The 20,486-nt window shown below is 47.6% G+C and overlaps 1 long non-coding RNA gene across 2 annotated transcripts in view; it reads right to left on the reverse strand.

Moving 5' to 3' along the window:
* Positions 1 to 20,486, reverse strand: part of LOC142295917 (uncharacterized) — a 109,844-nt gene that overhangs the window by 50,729 nt on the left and 38,629 nt on the right. The window contains exon 3 of one of the 2 annotated variants that reach the window (XR_012751564.1): positions 17,314 to 17,430. The exons of the other annotated variant lie outside the window; for it this stretch is intronic. This is a non-coding gene — a long non-coding RNA (uncharacterized LOC142295917). Of the gene's footprint in view, positions 1 to 17,313; positions 17,431 to 20,486 lie in introns of those variants that run through there. 2 annotated transcript variants of the gene reach the window in all.

The raw sequence follows: 20,486 nt of genomic DNA on the forward strand, positions 1-20,486 counted from the left end.
TGTCCTTGGGTTAGCCTTGACTCTTCGGACAAGCCTGGCCTCGGCACGGGTGGAAACTTTCAAAGGCTGTCCAGGCCGTGGAAGGCTAACAGTAGCTCCATAAGCCTTCCACTTCCGGATGATGCTCCCAACAGTGGAGACAGGTAGGCCCAACTCCTTGGAAAGGGTTTTGTACCCCTTGCCAGCCTTGTGACCCTCCACGATCTTGTCTCTGATGGCCTTGGAATGCTCCTTTGTCTTTCCCATGTTGACCATGTATGAGTGCTGTTCACAAGTTTGGGGAGGGTCTTAATTAGTCAGAAAAGGCTGGAAAAAGAGATAATTAATCCAAACATGTGAAGCTCATTGTTCTTTGTGCCTGAAATACTTCTTAATACTTTAGGGGAACCAAACAGAATTCTGGTGGTTTGAGGGGTTGAATAATAAATGATCCTCTGAATAAACTTTTCACAATTTAAAAAAAAAAAAAAAAAAAAAAGAAATAACATTCTTTTTTGCTGCATTTCACACTTCCAGGCTGATCTACAGTCCAAATGTCACAATGCCAAGTTATTCCGAATGTGTAAACCTGCTAAATCTGCAGGGGGTTGAATATTACTTGTAGGCACTGTATATATGTACACATACATACACATATATACATATACAATGTGGAGTCCAGACAATGATAACATATCTGTCCTCGGTGTGTACACAGCGCCCTCTAGTGCTGGAGCCTGCACACAGCACATAAATCACAGAGAATTAGGCATAGTATAAATGGAGAGTGGAAAATGACGAAATAACGGCTCTATACAGTAAATACAACTGGTAATACCACTGTATAGAGCCGTTATTTCGTCATTTTCCATCATGGCACAGGGTCCTGCTGGGGTACGATCAGTCCCTAATTCCGTACATTTCATTAAAGGATAAACAAGGGAATAAAGGAAATTCTGTCTGCCTGCAACCACCACTAGGGGGAGCTCTAGGTAATTGCCCAGTATGCAGTGAGCTGCTGAGCTCCCTCTAGTGGTGAGTGATGGCACAGATAATTGTATCATTCATCTCTGTATCTGTGCAGAAGATTTGGATCTCTGCAACAAAAAACAAGTCTCCATTGTAAAGGTAAATGGAAAAATTAACCAACAGCGAGTAATGTAGCTAATAATATCAAGATGCACAATAACTGATCAGATGGATAAATTGCTTCAACCATTGGGAGTTTGATTATTTGCTCTTCCTGGTCTAACTGTTTACAGTTGCTACTTATTAAAGCTAACTTGTCGCATTAAAGGGTTAATGAATATTTTTGGATAGTGCTTGTAAATATAAACAATTTCACAATTTACTGCTTATTAAAATTGTCTTCCGTTTTTGAGACACTAACACTTTTCTTTTGTTTACAGCTCGTTACGTTAGAGACCGACCACCGCTGCTCGACAGCAGAGCATGCACAGTGGTTACCGGGTCTTCTCTATTGAGCTTGTAGTGAGGGAAGCTGTCCAGGATCCCAGCAGGCTTATGAGCTTACAAGCTAGACAGCAGAGCCAGTTTATAAGCTTACAAGCTAGACAACAGAAAAGGCTTATGAGCTTACAAGCTGGACAGCAGAAAAGGCTTATGAGCTTACAAGCTAGACAGCAGAGCCAGTTTATAAGCTTACAAGCTAGACAACAGAAAAGGCTTATGAGCTTACAAGCTAGACAGCAGAGCCAGTTTATAAGCTTACAAGCTAGACAGCAGAGCCAGCTTATGAGCTTACAAGCTAGACAGCAGAGCCAGTTTATAAGCTTACAAGCTGGACAACAGAGCCAGCTTATGAGCTTACAAGCTAGACAGCAGAGCCAGCTTATAAGCTTACAAGCTAGACAGCAGAGCCAGCTTATGAGCTTACAAGCTAGACAGCAGAGCCAGCTTATGAGCTTACAAGCTAGACAGCAGAGCCAGTTTATAAGCTTACAAGCTGGACAGCAGAGCCAGTTTATGAGCTTACAAGCTAGACAGCAGAGCCAGTTTATAAGCTTACAAGCTAGGCAGCAGAGCCAGTTTATGAGCTTACAAGCTGGATAGCAGAGCCAGTTTATGAGCTTACAAGCTAGACAGCAGAGCCAGTTTATGAGCTTACAAGCTAGACAGCAGAGTCAGCTTATGAGCTTACAAGCTGGACAGCAGAGCCAGTTTATGAGCTTACAAGCTAGACAGCAGAGCCAGTTTATGAGCTTACAAGCTAGACAGCAGAGCCAGCTCATGAGCTTACAAGCTAGACAGCAGAGCCAGTTTATAAGCTTACAAGCTAGACAGCAGAGCCAGCTCATGAGCTTACAAGCTAGACAGCAGAGCCAGCTTATGAGCTTACAAGCTAGACAGCAGAGCCAGTTTATGAGCTTACAAGCTAGACAGCAGAGCCAACTTATGAGCTTACAAGCTAGGCAGCAGACCCAGCTTATAAGCTTACAAGCTAGACAGCAGAGCCAGCTCATGAACTTACAAGCTAGACAGCAGAGCCAGCTTATGAGCTTACAAGCTAGGTAGCAGAGCCAGCTTATAAGCTTACAAGCTAGACAGCAGAGCCAGCTCATGAGCTTACAAGCTAGACAGCAGAGCCAACTTATGAGCTTACAAGCTAGACAGCAGAGCCAGCTTATGAGCTTACAAGCTAGGCAGCAGAGCCAGCTTAGAAGCTTACAAGCTAGACAGCAAAGCCAATTTATGAGCTTACAAGCTAGACAGCAGAGCCAGCTTATGAGCTTACAAGCTAGACAGCAGAGCCAGTTTATGAGATTACAAGCTAGACAGCAGAGCCAGCTTATGAGCTTACAAGCTAGACAGCAGAGCCAGCTCATGAGCTTACAAGCTAGACAGCAGAGCCAGCTTATGAGCTTACAAGCTAGACAGCAGAGCCAGCTTATGAGCTTACAAGCTAGGCAGCAGAGCCAGCTTATAAGCTTACAAGCTAGACAGCAGAGCCAGCTCATGAGCTTACAAGCTAGACAGCAGAGCCAGCTTATGAGCTTACAAACTAGGCAGCAGAGCCAGCTTATGAGCTGACAAGCTAGGCAGCAGAGCCAGCTTATAAGCTTACAAGCTAGACAGCAGAGCCAGCTTATGAGCTTACAAGCTAGACAGCATAGCCAACTTATGAGCTTACAAGCTAGGCAGCACAGCCAGCTTATAAGCTTACAAGCTAGACAGCAGAGCCAGCTCATGAGCTCACAAGCTAGACAGCAGAGCCAGCTTATGAGCTTACAAGCTAGACAGCAGAGCCAGCTTATAAGCTTACAAGCTAGGCAGCAGAGCCAGTTTATGAGCTTACAAGCTGGACAGCAGAGCCAGTTTATGAGCTTACAAGCTAGACAGCAGAGCCAGTTTATGAGCTTACAAGCTAGACAGCAGAGCCAGCTTATGAGCTTACAAGCTGGACAGCAGAGCCAGTTTATGAGCTTACAAGCTAGACAGCAGAGCCAGTTTGAGCTTACAAGCTAGACAGCAGAGCCAGCTCATGAGCTTACAAGCTAGACAGCAGAGCCAGCTTATGAGCTTACAAGCTAGGCAGCAGAGCCAGTTTATGAGCTTACAAGCTGGACAGCAGAGCCAGTTTATTAGCTTACAAGCTAGACAGCAGAGCCAGTTTATGAGCTTACAAGCTAGACAGCAGAGCCAGCTCATGAGCTTACAAGCTAGACAGCAGAGCCAGCTTATAAGCTTACAAGCTAGACAGCAGAGCCAGCTCATGAGCTTACAAGCTAGACAGCAGAGCCAGCTTATGAGCTTACAAGCTAGACAGCAGAGCCAGCTTATGAGCTTACAAGCTAGACAGCAGAGCCAACTTATGAGCTTACAAGCTAGGCAGCAGACCCAGCTTATAAGCTTACAAGCTAGACAGCAGAGCCAGCTCATGAACTTACAAGCTAGACAGCAGAGCCAGCTTATCAGCTTACAAGCTAGGTAGCAGAGCCAGCTTATAAGCTTACAAGCTAGACAGCAGAGCCAGCTCATGAGCTTACAAGCTAGACAGCAGAGCCAACTTATGAGCTTACAAGCTAGACAGCAGAGCCAGCTTATGAGCTTACAAGCTAGGCAGCAGAGCCAGCTTATAAGCTTACAAGCTAGACAGCAAAGCCAATTTATGAGCTTACAAGCTAGACAGCAGAGCCAGCTTATGAGTTTACAAGCTAGACAGCAGAACCAGCTTATGAGCTTACAAGCTAGGCAGCAGAGCCAGCTCATGAGCTTACAAGCTAAACAGCAGAGCCAGTTTATGAGATTACAAGCTAGACAGCAGAGCCAGCTTATGAGCTTACAAGCTAGACAGCAGAGCCAGCTCATGAGCTTACAAGCTAGACAGCAGAGCCAGCTTATGAGCTTACAAGCTAGGCAGCAGAGACAGCTTATGAGCTTACAAGCTAGGCAGCAGAGCCAGCTTATAAGCTTACAAGCTAGACAGCAGAGCCAGCTCATGAGCTTACAAGCTAGACAGCAGAGCCAGCTTATGAGCTTACAAACTAGGCAGCAGAGCCAGCTTATGAGCTTACAAGCTAGGCAGCAGAGCCAGCTTATAAGCTTACAAGCTAGACAGCAGAGCCAGCTTATGAGCTTACAAGCTAGACAGCAGAGCCAACTTATGAGCTTACAAGCTAGGCAGCACAGCCAGCTTATAAGCTTACAAGCTAGACAGCAGAGCCAGCTCATGAGCTTACAAGCTAGACAGCAGAGCCAGCTTATGAGCTTACAAGCTAGGCAGCAGAGCCAGCTTATAAGCTTACAAGCTAGGCAGCAGAGCCAGATTATAAGCTTACAAGCTAGACAGCAGAGCCAGCTCATGAGCTTACAAGCTAGACAGCAGAGCCAACTTATGAGCTTACAAGCTAGACAGCAGAGCCAGCTTATGAGCTTACAAGCTAGGCAGCAGAGCCATCTTATAAGCTTACAAGCTAGACAGCAGAGCCAATTTATGAGCTTACAAGCTAGACAGCAGAGCCAGCTTATGAGCTTACAAGCTAGACAGCAGAGCCAGCTTATAAGCTTACAAGCTAGACAGCAGAGCCAGCTCATGAGCTTACAAGCTAGACAGCAGAGTCAACTTATGAGCTTACAAGCTAGACAGCAGAGCCAGCTTATGAGCTTACAAGCTAGGCAGCAGAGCCAGCTTATAAGCTTACAAGCTAGACAGCAGAGCCAATTTATGAGCTTACAAGCTAGACAGCAGAGTCAGCTTATGAGCTTACAAGCTAGACAGCAGAGCCAGCTTATGAGCTTACAAGCTAGACAGCAGAGCCAGTTTATGAGCTTACAATCTAGACAGCAGAGCCAGCTTATGAGCTTACAAGCTAGGCAGCAGAGCCAGCTTATAAGCTTACAAGCTAGACAGCAGAGCCAATTTATGAGCTTACAAGCTAGACAGCAGAGCCAATTTATGAGCTTACAAGCTAGACAGCAGAGCCAGCTTATGAGCTTACAAGCTAGACAGCAGAGCCAGCTTATGAGCTTACAAGCTAGACAGCAGAGCCAGCTTATGAGCTTACAAGCTAGACAGCAGAGCCAGCTTATGAGCTTACAAGCTAGACAGCAGAGCCAGCTTATGAGCTTACAAGCTAGACAGCAGAGCCAGCTTATGAGCTTACAAGCTAGGCAGCAGAGCCAGCTTATAAGCTTACAAGCTAGACAGCAGAGCCAATTTATGAGCTTACAAGCTAGACAGCAGAGCCAGCTTATGAGCTTACAAGCTAGGCAGCAGAGCCAGCTTATAAGCTTACAAGCTAGACAGCAGAGCCAATTTATGAGCTTACAAGCTAGACAGCAGAGTCAGCTTATGAGCTTACAAGCTAGACAGCAGAGCCAGCTTATGAGCTTACAAGCTAGACAGCAGAGCCAGTTTATGAGCTTACAAGCTAAACAGCAGAGCCAGCTTATGAGCTTACAAGCTAGGCAGCAGAGCCAGCTTATAAGCTTACAAGCTAGACAGCAGAGCCAATTTATGAGCTTACAAGCTAGACAGCACAGCCAATTTATGAGCTTACAAGCTAGACAGCAGAGCCAGCTTATGAGCTTACAAGCTAGACAGCAGAGCCAGCTTATGAGCTTACAAGCTAGACAGCAGAGCCAGCTTATGAGCTTACAAGCTAGACAGCAGAGCCAGCTTATGAGCTTACAAGCTAGACAGCAGAGCCAGCTTATGAGCTTACAAGCTAGACAGCAGAGCCAGCTTATGAGCTTACAAGCTAGACAGCAGAGTCAGTTTATGAGCTTACAAGCTGGACAGCAGAGCCAGCTCATGAGCTTACAAGCTAGACAGCAGAGCCAGCTTATAAGCTTACAAGCTAGACAGCAGAGCCAGCTCATGAGCTTACAAGCTAGACAGCAGAGCCAGCTTATGAGCTTACAAGCTAGACAGCAGAGCCGGCTTATGAGCTTACAAGCTAGACAGCAGAGCCAACTTATGAGCTTACAAGCTAGGCAGCAGACCCAGCTTATAAGCTTACAAGCTAGACAGCAGAGCCAGCTCATGAACTTACAAGCTAGACAGCAGAGCCAGCTTATCAGCTTACAAGCTAGGCAGCAGAGCCAGCTTATAAGCTTACAAGCTAGACAGCAGAGCCAGCTCATGAGCTTACAAGCTAGACAGCAGAGCCAACTTATGAGCTTACAAGCTAGACAGCAGAGCCAGCTTATGAGCTTACAAGCTAGGCAGCAGAGCCAGCTTATAAGCTTACAAGCTAGACAGCAAAGCCAATTTATGAGCTTACAAGCTAGACAGCAGAGCCAGCTTATGAGTTTACAAGCTAGACAGCAGAACCAGCTTATGAGCTTACAAGCTAGGCAGCAGAGCCAGCTCATGAGCTTACAAGCTAAACAGCAGAGCCAGTTTATGAGATTACAAGCTAGACAGCAGAGCCAGCTTATGAGCTTACAAGCTAGACAGCAGAGCCAGCTCATGAGCTTACAAGCTAGACAGCAGAGCCAGCTTATGAGCTTACAAGCTAGGCAGCAGAGACAGCTTATGAGCTTACAAGCTAGGCAGCAGAGCCAGCTTATAAGCTTACAAGCTAGACAGCAGAGCCAGCTCATGAGCTTACAAGCTAGACAGCAGAGCCAGCTTATGAGCTTACAAACTAGGCAGCAGAGCCAGCTTATGAGCTTACAAGCTAGGCAGCAGAGCCAGCTTATAAGCTTACAAGCTAGACAGCAGAGCCAGCTTATGAGCTTACAAGCTAGACAGCAGAGCCAGCTTATGAGCTTACAAGCTAGGCAGCACAGCCAGCTTATAAGCTTACAAGCTAGACAGCAGAGCCAGCTCATGAGCTTACAAGCTAGACAGCAGAGCCAGCTTATGAGCTTACAAGCTAGGCAGCAGAGCCAGCTTATAAGCTTACAAGCTAGGCAGCAGAGCCAGATTATAAGCTTACAAGCTAGACAGCAGAGCCAGCTCAAGAGCTTACAAGCTAGACAGCAGAGCCAACTTATGAGCTTACAAGCTAGACAGCAGAGCCAGCTTATGAGCTTACAAGCTAGGCAGCAGAGCCAGCTTATAAGCTTACAAGCTAGACAGCAGAGCCAATTTATGAGCTTACAAGCTAGACAGCAGAGCCAGCTTATGAGCTTACAAGCTAGACAGCAGAGCCAGCTTATAAGCTTACAAGCTAGACAGCAGAGCCAGCTCATGAGCTTACAAGCTAGACAGCAGAGCCAACTTATGAGCTTACAAGCTAGACAGCAGAGCCAGCTTATGAGCTTACAAGCTAGGCAGCAGAGCCAGCTTATAAGCTTACAAGCTAGACAGCAGAGCCAATTTATGAGCTTACAAGCTAGACAGCAGTCAGCTTATGAGCTTACAAGCTAGACAGCAGAGCCAGCTTATGAGCTTACAAGCTAGACAGCAGAGCCAGTTTATGAGCTTACAAGCTAGACAGCAGAGCCAGCTTATGAGCTTACAAGCTAGGCAGCAGAGCCAGCTTATAAGCTTACAAGCTAGACAGCAGAGCCAATTTATGAGCTTACAAGCTAGACAGCAGAGCCAGCTTATGAGCTTACAAGCTAGACAGCAGAGCCAGCTTATGAGCTTACAAGCTAGACAGCAGAGCCAGCTTATGAGCTTACAAGCTAGACAGCAGAGCCAGCTTATGAGCTTACAAGCTAGACAGCAGAGCCAGCTTATGAGCTTACAAGCTAGACAGCAGAGCCAGCTTATGAGCTTACAAGCTAGACAGCAGAGCCAGCTTATGAGCTTACAAGCTAGACAGCAGAGCCAGCTTATGAGCTTACAAGCTAGACAGCAGAGCCAGCTTATGAGCTTACAAGCTAGGCAGCAGAGCCAGCTTATAAGCTTACAAGCTAGACAGCAGAGCCAATTTATGAGCTTACAAGCTAGACAGCAGAGCCAGCTTATGAGCTTACAAGCTAGGCAGCAGAGCCAGCTTATAAGCTTACAAGCTAGACAGCAGAGCTAATTTATGAGCTTACAAGCTAGACAGCAGAGTCAGCTTATGAGCTTACAAGCTAGACAGCAGAGCCAGCTTATGAGCTTACAAACTAGACAGCAGAGCCAGTTTATGAGCTTACAAGCTAAACAGCAGAGCCAGCTTATGAGCTTACAAGCTAGGCAGCAGAGCCAGCTTATAAGCTTACAAGCTAGACAGCAGAGCCAATTTATGAGCTTACAAGCTAGACAGCAGAGCCAATTTATGAGCTTACAAGCTAGACAGCAGAGCCAGCTTATGAGCTTACAAGCTAGACAGCAGAGCCAGCTTATGAGCTTACAAGCTAGACAGCAGAGCCAGCTTATGAGCTTACAAGCTAGACAGCAGAGCCAGCTTATGAGCTTACAAGCTAGACAGCAGAGCCAGCTTATGAGCTTACAAGCTAGACAGCAGAGCCAGCTTATGAGCTTACAAGCTAGACAGCAGAGTCAGTTTATGAGCTTACAAGCTGGACAGCAGAGCCAGCTTATGAGCTTACAAGCTAGACAGCAGAGCCAGCTTATGAGCTTACAAGCTAGACAGCAGAGCCAGCTTATGAGCTTACAAGCTAGACAGCAGAGCCAGCTTATGAGCTTACAAGCTAGGCAGCAGAGCCAGCTTATAAGCTTACAAGCTAGACAGCAGAGCCAATTTATGAGCTTACAAGCTCGACAGCAGAGCCAGCTTATGAGCTTACAAGCTAGACAGCAGAGCCAGCTTATGAGTTTACAAGCTAGACAGCAGAGCCAGTTTATGAGCTTACAAACTAGACAGCAGAGCCAGATTATGAGCTTACAAGCTAGACAGCAGAGCCAGCTTATGAGCTTACAAGCTAGACAGCAGAGCCAGCTTATGAGCTTACAAGCTAGACAGCAGAGCCAGCTTATGAGCTTACAAGCTAGGCAGCAGAGCCAGCTTATAAGCTTACAAGCTAGACAGCAGAGTCAGCTCATGAGCTTACAAGCTAGACAGCAGAGCCAGCTTATGAGCTTACAAGCTAGGCAGCAGAGCCAGCTTATGAGCTTACAAGCTAGGCAGCAGAGCCAGCTTATAAGCTTACAAGCTAGGCAGCAGAGCCAGTTTATAAGCTTACAAGCTAGACAGCAGAGCCAATTTATGAGCTTACAAGCTAGACAGCAGAGCCAGCTTATGAGCTTACAAGCTAGACAGCAGAGCCAGCTTATGAGCTTACAAGCTAGGCAGCAGAGCCAGCTTATGAGCTTACAAGCTAGGCAGCAGAGCCAGCTTATAAGCTTACAAGCTAGACAGCAGAGCCAGCTCATGAGCTTACAAGCTAGACAGCAGAGCCAGCTTATGAGCTTACAAGCTAGGCAGCAGAGCCAGCTTATGAGCTTACAAGCTAGGCAGCAGAGCCAGCTTATAAGCTTACAAGCTAGACAGCAGAGCCAATTTATGAGCTTACAAGCTAGACAGCAGAGCCAGCTTATGAGCTTACAAGCTAGGCAGCAGAGCCAGCTTATAAGCTTACAAGCTAGGCAGCAGAGCCAATTTATGAGCTTACAAGCTAGACAGCAGAGCCAGCTTATGAGCTTACAAGCTAGACAGCAGAGCCAGCTTATGAGCTTACAAGCTAGACAGCAGAGCTAGTTTATGAGCTTACAAGCTAGACAGCAGAGCCAGCTTATGAGCTTACAAGCTAGGCAGCAGAGCCAGCTTATAAGCTTACAAGCTAGACAGCAGAGCCAATTTATGAGCTTACAAGCTAGACAGCAGAGCCAGCTTATGAGCTTACAAGCTAGACAGCAGAGCCAGCTTATGAGCTTACAAGCTAGACAGCAGAGCCAGCTTATGAGCTTACAAGCTAGACAGCAGAGCCAGCTTATGAGCTTACAAGCTAGACAGCAGAGCCAGCTTATGAGCTTACAAGCTAGACAGCAGAGCCAGCTTATGAGCTTACAAGCTAGACAGCAGAGCCAGCTTATGAGTTTACAAGCTAGGCAGCAGAGCCAGCTTATGAGTTTACAAGCTAGACAGCAGCGGTGGTCGGTCTCCTAGGCAATGAGCTACAAGCAAAAGATTAGTGTTTATATCTCAACAATGGCTGCAAATTTTAATAAGCAGCAAATTGCACATTTGTTTGTATTTACAAGCTCTAGCCAACAATATCCGTCTATGAAGATGGGAATAACAATTTAAGTGGCATTCCAAGTCTTACTGCTCTCTACACCATACATATTATACATATTGAATGAGAAGCTGCAGCTCCACCTCCTCCCTCTTCCCTCTCACAAAATAAAATCCCATTCTAAGCATCTAGTTGGTGACTGATGAAGCTTATGAACCTTTAGATTGTGGGGCATATCAGTAACATTAAGCTGGATGCACCCTGACTGTGGAGCCCGGTCTGAAGGGGTTAATTCCTCCTTCCCATGCCCGAACTGTCCGCCCCCTTGTCCGTGTCCAATCCCAGTGTTTTCTCCTCCTGTTTCCCATATAAAATCCCCCTTATTTCCTGGTTCGGTCCTTGTTTTTTTACAAACGTGTGTTTTGTTCGGGCATGGGGGGTTGGTTTGGTTGTGGGTCTCAACAGTCATCCGACCGCGCCAAGGTGTACCCATCGGGACGGTCCTGCTTTAGTATAAAACCTTACCATGTGTTAGTGAATAAGGACAGAGAAGCAGAGAGCTGCGACATCATGTGAAGCTGCCAATGTCCGATGGGCACACCTTGGCGTGGTTGGATGGCTTTTACACTTTTTGATCAGTGTTAACCAAGTGCCCTATGGTAATTCAATATACTGCATATTATTTCTTATTTACTTTGTTATAGGGTATATGCTCATTTGGTATTTTTCTCTTGAGTTTTGTCTAATACATAGATATAACATTCCTGGATATATTTAAGTATTGCGCCCCGGCCCCACATGCGCACCTCGCCTCTTGTTGTCCCAGGAGTCCTGGGAAATCCAGGTCAGTTGGCCAGCATGTAATGGTGACACCATATCGCCCTCTGACCTAACGGTACCATCAGCCACTCATTATTAAAGGGAACCTGTCACCAGATCTGGGGCCTATAAGCTGCGGCCACCACCAGTGAGCCCTTATATATGGTATTCAAGAATGCTGTATATGTTGCGGGCGGGGAGCAGGGTGTCAGCACACTACGATCACCCCTTCTGCTCGGGTCCGGCGGTTGCTGCTCAGTGGTGGCTCGAGCTGTGGGCCGGATCCCGGGGGTTTCTCGAGCGGCACTCCTCGCCCGTGAGTGAAAGGGGTTTGTTGGGTGTGGGAATTGTTTATTGTCCGTGACGCCACCCACGGTTGTGGTGATTTCACCACCGCTGCTCTATATGGGGATCCCGGGGATGGTGATGCGGAGCAGCCAGGTGTTGTGTTGCCCCTCCGTGGGTAGGGGTTGGTGATCCCGGGGCCCGGTGATGGCTTGGGAGGTGCAGGGCCTGGTGGGCGCAGGGACGCGGGGGCAGCGCTGTGCCTTGCGGCACTGTGGTACTCACTCAGCCTGAGACGTTGACACAGTTTTTACGGTAAACCAAACGGCTGGTAAGACGGTCCCACGGACGGCTGCACTTGCTCTCCCAGTAGGTGACGGTGATGTCCCTCTTCCTAGCACCTTTGTGTACTTGTGTACTTCAAGCTGGACCGGAGGAGCTCTACTCTTTGCCCGCAGGCGCTGGCCCTGAGAAACTGGTGCCTTGGCGGTGGCGGTGTCTCTCCTACTCTGGCTGGGCTGTTGCCTTCAATCGGGACTTGGTTGTTGGGGGATCTGCGTCCCCTTCACTGACGGATTTGGCAAATTCTGGCGACTCCAAGCCTTACCGGGGTCCGAGAGGCCCCTGCCCTGGTGCTGACTGTCCTTCGGAACACTGCTCCAGACCGCCGGGCACACAGCCTCCGGGGTCCTTCCAGGAACTTCCAAACGGTCCCCCTCCAGACAGTCACCGCCGTTGCTGACCTTGCTGACCTGTCCTGCACACAGCTGGACTACTTCAGGCTTTTGCACACTCTTGCTGTTCTGTCACCACTCTTGCTTTCCCTCCTTTACTACTTTACTTCCTTCTACTTTCACTTCCTTAACTCATCTTAGCTGTTTACTCAAGCTCTCCCCGAGCTCTAACTGCCTGGTACTTCCCGCCTCCTGAGCTGTGAACTTCTCGGTGGGCGGAGCCAACCGCCTGGCCCACCCCCTGGTGTGAATCATCAGCCTCTGGAGGAAGGCAACAAGGATTTTTGGTTAGCTTTGGTGTTCCTAACTGGGATGTAGGGTGTGGTGGTGTGTGACCTGTGTCCCCTGGCTTGCCCAGGGCGACACATATATAGGAGCCCAAGCTGCACTGTAGAACGTAAAAACACTTTTATTATAATCACCTAGGGGGCAGTCTGGTCTGATGGGTGTCGCTGCTCTCCGGTCTGATGGGTGTCACTGCTCTCCGGTCTGATGGGTGTCGCTGCTCTCCAGTCTGATGGGTGCCTCTGCTCTCCGGTCTGATGGGTGTCGCTGCTCTCCGGTCTGATGGGTGTCGCTGCTCTCCGGTCTGATGGGCGTCTCTGCTCTCCGGTCTGATGGGTGTCTCTGCTCTCCGGTCTGATGGGTGTTGCTGCTCTCCAGTCTGATGGGTGTTGCTGCTCTCCGGTCTGATGGGTGTTGCTGCTCTCTGGTCTGATGGGTGTCGCTGCTCTCCGGTCTGATGGGTGTCTCTGCTCTCCAGTCTGATGGGTGTCTCTGCTCTCCAGTCTGATGGGTGTCTCTGCTCTCCAGTCTGATGGGTGTCTCTGCTCTCCGGTCTGATGGGTGTTGCTGCTCTCCGGTCTGATGGGTGTCGCTGCTCTCCGGTCTGATGCGTGTCTCTGCTCTCCGGTCTGATGGGTGTCGCTGCTCTCTGGTCTGATGGGCGTCGCTGCTCTCCGGTCTGATGGGTGTCACTGCTCTCTGGTCTGATGGGCGTCGCTGCTCTCCGGTCTGATGGGCGTCACTGCTCTCCGGTCTGATGGGTGTAGCTGCTCTCCGGTCTGATGGGTGTCGCTGCTCTCCGGTCTGATGGGCGTCTGTTACATCTCGTGGCTCTCCTGAGGCAAGGACTGAGGCAGTCTCCCATTCCTTGCCTGCCACGAGCACTCCTGCTCAGCAGCGCCGAAGGTCTGCCAGACTGCGCAGTGTGCAGGAGATACCTTCTCAGAGAGGCAGCAGAAGGGTGACACCTAGTGGTTCTCCTGTTACAAGGAGTGAAGCGGTCTCCCATTCCTGGCCTGCCGCAGACTCTCCTGCTCAGCGGCCCCGAAGGTCTGCGAGGCTGCGCAATGTGCAGAGGTTTACTGCTCAGGGAAGCAGTGAGACTCCCGTTATCTCTACACATTGTGAGACCGAGGATCCCGCCTCTATTTCCCAGAGGCAGGAGGGTGAGCATGTGCAATGCGTGGTGGGTCCTGATTTGCTCACTGACGTCACACGGCTTGATGACAAGGCTGGTGACGTGGTCAATTCTGACTGGCCAGGCTGGGACATCGTGGACCCTGATTGGGTCAAGTCTGTCATCTCCGCCTCGCGCCCGCCCTCGGGTGGAGCTGCACCTTCTTAAAAGCTCCCCCTGCCATCATGGCGGCGCGCGACCGGCCTTCTATGTTTGGATGTCTGGCAGCGTGCTGCCACGCCACTGCTCAGGCATTACTGTCTCTTGTGGGCTTGGCCCTTGCTGCTCCGGCAGTACCTCGTTTGCAGGCCGTGTTCCTGCCTTGCTGCTCCGGCAGTACCCCCGTCAACAGGCCGTGTTCCTGTCCCAGGTGAGCTCCTCAAGTCTCCATTGGACTCACCTGCTTATTGAAAGCACACGTGCGTGGGCACCTCTGTGCTACCCTCGTGCCATATTCTCGTGACTTCCACTGGCACACGTGCGTGGGCACCTCTGTGCTTCCCCGTGCAACAGGTACACCGAGACGTGAGATCTGTGCCATACAACCCTCACGGGTTAGGGCAGATCGGTGTACATAGATCGTCTGTGACATTCCAGACGATCGCTAGCAGCAACCCGCTCACTCTTCACCCACCATAGCGGCGGTCCCTTACACCGCACAGTGGACCTTGACCGGCGGAAGCAGTCCATTTCCCATCTTGGCACGCTTCCCCGGGTCCCCCTCGTAACAGGCGTCGCTGCTCTCCGGTCTGATGGGTGTCGCTGCTCTCCGGTCTGATGGGTGTCGCTGCTCTCCGGTCTGATGGGTGTCGCTGCTCTCCGGTCTGATGGGTGTCGCTGCTCTCCGGTCTGATGGGTGTCGCTGCTCTCTGGTCTGATGTGTGTCACTGCTCTCCGGTCTGATGGGTGTCGCTGCTCTCCGGTCTGATGGGCGTCGCTGCTCTCCGGTCTGATGGGTGTCTCTGCTCTCCGGTCTGATGGGTGTCGCTGCTCTCCGGTCTGATGGGTGTCGCTGCTCTCCGGTCTGATGGGTGTCGCTGCTCTCCGGTCTGATGGGTGTCGCTGCTCTCCGGTCTGATGGGTGTCGCTGCTCTCCGGTCTGATGGGTGTCGCTGCTCTCCGGTCTGATGGGTGTCGCTGCTCTCCGGTCTGATGGGTGTCGCTGCTCTCCGGTCTGATGGGTGTCGCTGCTCTCCGGTCTGATGGGTGTCGCTGCTCTCCGGTCTGATGGGTGTCGCTGCTCTCCGGTCTGATGTGTGTCGCTGCTCTCCGGTCTGATGGGTGTCGCTGCTCTCCGGTCTGATGGGTGTCGCTGCTCTCCGGTCTGATGGGTGTCGCTGCTCTCCGGTCTGATGGGTGTCGCTGCTCTCCGGTCTGATGGGTGTCGCTGCTCTACAGGTCTGATGGGTGTCTCTGCTCTCCGGTCTGATGGGTGTCTCTGCTCTCCGGTCTGATGGGTGTCACTGCTCTCCGGTCTGATGGGTGTCACTGCTCTCCGGTCTGATGGGTGTCTCTGCTCTCCGGTCTGATGGGTGTCGCTGCTCTCCGGTCTGATGGGTGTCGCTGCTCTCCGGTCTGATGGGTGTCGCTGCTCTCCGGTCTGATGGGTGTCGCTGCTCTCCGGTCTGATGTGTGTCGCTGCTCTCCGGTCTGATGGGTGTCGCTGCTCTCCGGTATGATGTGTGTCGCTGCTCTCCGGTCTGATGTGTGTCGCTGCTCTCCGGTATGATGTGTGTCGCTGCTCTCCGGTCTGATGTGTGTCGCTGCTCTCCGGTCTGATGTGTGTCGCTGCTCTCCGGTATGATGTGTGTCGCTGCTCTCCGGTATGATGTGTGTCGCTGCTCTCCGGTATGATGTGTGTCGCTGCTCTCCGGTCTGATGTGTGTCGCTGCTCTCCGGTCTGATGTGTGTCGCTGCTCTCCGGTCTGATGTGTGTCGCTGCTGTCCGGTCTGATGGGTGTCTCTGCTGTCCGGTCTGATGGGTGTCGCTGCTGTCCGGTATGATGTGTGTCGCTGCTGTCCGGTCTGATGGGTGTCGCTGCTCTCCGGTCTGATGGGTGTCGCTGCTCTCCGGTCTGATGGGTGTCGCTGCTCTCCGGTCTGATGGGTGTCGCTGCTCTCCGGTCTGATGGGTGTCGCTGCTCTCCGGTCTGATGGGTGTCGCTGCTCTCCGGTCTGATGGGTGTCGCTGCTCTCCGGTCTGATGGGTGTCGCTGCTCTCCGGTCTGATGGGTGTCGCTGCTCTCCGGTCTGATGGGTGTCGCTGCTCTCCGGTCTGATGGGTGTCGCTGCTCTCCGGTCTGATGGGTGTCGCTGCTCTCCGGTCTGATGGGTGTCGCTGCTCTCCGGTCTGATGGGTGTCTCTGCTCTCCGGTCTGATGTGTGTCTCTGCTCTCCGGTCTGATGTGTGTCTCTGCTCTCCGGTCTGATGTGTGTCTCTGCTCTCCGGTCTGATGTGTGTCTCTGCTCTCCGGTCTGATGGGTGTCTCTGCTCTCCGGTCTGATGGGTGTCTCTGCTCTCCGGTCCGGCGCCTCCTCTATACTACAATCTACATCCTCCTTCTACCAATCCCCCAGTGTGGATGACGCGTTTATGTCATCCACACAGGTCGGCATTGCGCTCTTGCACAGGTGCACTATGTTCGGCCCTGCTGAGGACAAATCAAAGTACTGTAATGCGCAAGCACGAAAAAAGTGCAAAGACTGCCGAGCTCCTCTGCTATTGGGCGGCCGCTTAGTGACGCCGCTGTGACGCCGATCGAACCGCCCCCTTAAAGGAGACATTGTTCGGCGGTCACAGCGACGTCGGTGAAGAGGTAATTGCGTGTGACGCTGCAGTAGCGATATTGTTTGCTACAGCAGTGATCACCCCGTGACGCGCCACCGATGTGGGTGGGTGCTATAGTTCGGGACATCGCTAGCGCTGTCGCAGCGTGTAAAGCCCGCTTTAGTCAATGGTATTCTCAAGCATTTCCCCTAAGATTACAGATTGCCGCTGATTTGTGTTGCGTGTCCACATCAGATGAGGAATGTTCTAGACTTCTCCTCTAAATTCTGTGTATACTGTTTATTTTATAGAATAGAATTTTTTTTACCTCAGTTCCTAGTTCAGCCAGGAGGTGGCGCACAAATACTTCAGAAGAGTGTCTGAAGACACAGTTGGGTCAGAGGACGATATGGGGTCACTATTATTTTACTTGTCACCTGACCTGGAGTTCCTGGGACTTCTAAGACAAAATAAGGTGAGGTTTAGGTTAACCCTTCGTAACCGGGGTCTTTCCTGATGAGTTTAGGGACATTCCGGCGGGTGATGGAGACTTCCCGAGGGTCATTCATGCAGTAAACATCACTTTCTAGAAGACTTTGTCTCTAATAATTCTTTGGTTTTACATTATTTTTTTGTTGTTTTTTTTGTTTTTGTTTTTTTTTTTTAAATAATAAGTTTGTTTTTAGAAATGTTTATTTTTGTGCCACAATTATATATTTGTTTCTTTGCCCAATAAATGAGGGCACGGCTATGATGTTTCTTCATATTCATCATTTGCAACTTTTCAACTTCTTGTTTTAATTTCTCAGTTAATGAAAGTATTTCATGTTTACATCCAGATTCTGGAAAAGAAAAGTGACCTAAAATTAGAGGATCTATGTTCATATTCTTGAATATTTCCACATTTTTTTCTCATTACACCCACATAGTAGTTATATTCTTCTACAAAGGGGGCAGTATAGTAGTTATATTCTTGTACATAGGGGCAGTATTATAGTAGTTATATTCTTGTACAAAGGGGGCAGTATAGTAGTTATATTCTTGTACATAGGGGCAGTATTATAGTAGTTATATTCTTGTACATAGGAGCAGTATTATAGTAGTTATATTCTTGTACATAGGGGCAGTATTATAGTAGTTATATTCTTGTACATAGGAGCAGTATTATACTAGCTATATTCTTGTACATAGGAGCAGTATTATAGTAGTTATATTCTTGTACATAGGAGCAGTATTATAGTAGTTATATTCTTGTACATAGGGGCAGTATTATAGTAGTTATATTCTTGTACATAGGGCAGTATTATAGTAGTTATATTCTTGTACATAGGGGCAGTATTATAGTAGTTATATTCTTGTACATAGGGGCAGTATTATAGTAGTTATATTCTTGTACATAGGAGCAGTATTATAGTAGTTATATTCTTGTACATAGGGGCAGTATTATAGCAGTTATATTCTTGTACATAGGAGCAGTATTATAGTAGTTATATTCTTGTACATAGGGGCAGTATTATAGTAGTTATATGCTTGTACATAGGGGACAGTATTATAGTAGTTATATTCTTATACATAGCGGCAGTATTATAGTAATTATATTCTTGTACATAGGGGCAGTATTATAGTAATTATATTCTTGTACATAGGAGCAGTATTATAGCAGTTATATTCTTGTACATAGGAGCAGTATTATAGTAGTTATATGCTTGTACATAGGGGACAGTATTATAGTAGTTATATTCTTATACATAGGGGCAGTATTATAGTAGTTATATTCTTGTACATAGGGGCAGTATTATAGTAGTCATATTCTTATACATAGGGGCAGTATTATAGTAGTTATATTCTTGTACATAGGGAGCAGTATTATAGTAGTTATATTCTTGTACATAGGGGCAGTATTATAGTAGTTATATTCTTATACATAGGGGCAGTATTATAGTAATTATATTCTTGTACATAGGGGCAGTATTATAGTAATTATATTCTTGTACATAGGAGCAGTATTATAGTAGTTATATTCTTGTACATAGGGGCAGTATTATAGTAGTTATATTCTTGTACATAGGGAGCAGTATTATAGTAGTTATATTCTTATACATAGGGAGCAGTATTATAGTAGTTATATTCTTATACATAGGAGCAGTATTATAGTAGTTATATTCTTGTACATAGAGGTAGTATTATAGTAGTTATATTCTTGTACATAGGGAGCAGTATTATAGTAGTTATATTCTTGTACATAGGGGCAGTATTATAGTAGTTATATTCTTATACATAGGGGCAGTATTATAGTAATTATATTCTTGTACATAGGGGCAGTATTATAGTAATTATATTCTTGTACATAGGAGCAGTATTATAGTAGTTATATTCTTGTATATAGGGGGCAGTATTATAGTAGTTATATTCTTGTACATAGGAGCAGTATTATAGTAGTTATATTCTTGTACATTGGGGCAGTATTATAGTAGTTATATTCTTGTATATAGGTGCAGTATTATAGTAGTTATATTCTTGTACATAGGAGCAGTATTATAGTAGTTATATTCTTGTACGTAGGGGCAGTATTATAGTGGTTATATTCTTGTACATAGGGGGCAGTATTATAGTAGTTATATTCTTGTACATAGCAGCAGTATTATAGTAGTTATATTCTTGTACATAGGAGCAGTATTATAGTAGTTATATTCTTGTACATAGTTTCAGTATTATAGTAGTTATATTCCTGGACGTAGGGGCAGCATTATAGTAGTTATATTCTTGTACATAGGGGCAGTATTATAGTAGTCATATTCCTGTACATAGGAGCAGTATTATAGTAGTTATATTCTTGTACATAGGGAGCAGTATTATAGTAGTTATATTCTTACACATAGGGGCAGTATTATAGTAGTTATACAGTTAGGTCCAGAAATATTTGGACAGTGACACAATTTTGGCGAGTTGGGCTCTGCATGCCACCACATTGGATTTGAAATGAAACCTCTACAACAGAATTCAAGTGCAGATTGTAACGTTTAATTTGAAGGTTTGAACAAAAATATCTGATAGAAATTGTAGGAATTGTCACATTTCTTTACAAACACTCCACATTTTAGGAGGTCAAAAGTAATTGGACAAATAAACCAAACCCAAACAAAATATTTTTATTTTCAATATTTTGTTGCGAATCCTTTGGAGGCAGTCACTGCCTTAAGTCTGGAACCCATGGACATCACCAAACGCTGGGTTTCCTCCTTCTTAATGCTTTGCCAGGCCTTTACAGCCGCAGCCTTCAGGTCTTGCTTGTTTGTGGGTCTTTCCGTCTTAAGTCTGGATTTGAGCAAGTGAAATGCATGCTCAATTGGGTTAAGATCTGGTGATTGACTTGGCCATTGCAGAATGTTCCACTTTTTTGCACTCATGAACTCCTGGGTAGCTTTGGCTGTATGCTTGGGGTCATTGTCCATCTGTACTATGAAGTCCGATCAACTTTGCGGCATTTGGCTGAATCTGGGCTGAAAGTATATCCCGGTACACTTCAGAATTCATCCGGCTACTCTTGTCTGCTGTTATGTCATCAATAAACACAAGTGACCCAGTGCCATTGAAAGCCATGCATGCCCATGCCATCACGTTGCCTCCACCATGTTTAACAGAGGATGTGGTGTGCCTTGGATCATGTGCCGTTCCCTTTCTTCTCCAAACTTTTTTCTTCCCATCATTCTGGTACAGGTTGATCTTGGTCTCATCTGTCCATAGAATACTTTTCCAGAACTGAGCTGGCTTCATGAGGTGTTTTTCAGCAAATGTAACTCCGGCCTGTCTATTTTTGGAGTTGATGAATGGTTTGCATCTAGATGTGAACCCTTTGTTTTTACTTTCATGGAGTCTTCTCTTTACTGTTGACTTAGAG

Source organism: Anomaloglossus baeobatrachus, chromosome 3 (assembly GCF_048569485.1).
Source record: "Anomaloglossus baeobatrachus isolate aAnoBae1 chromosome 3, aAnoBae1.hap1, whole genome shotgun sequence".
NCBI classification, from domain to species: Eukaryota; Metazoa; Chordata; class Amphibia; order Anura; family Aromobatidae; genus Anomaloglossus; species Anomaloglossus baeobatrachus.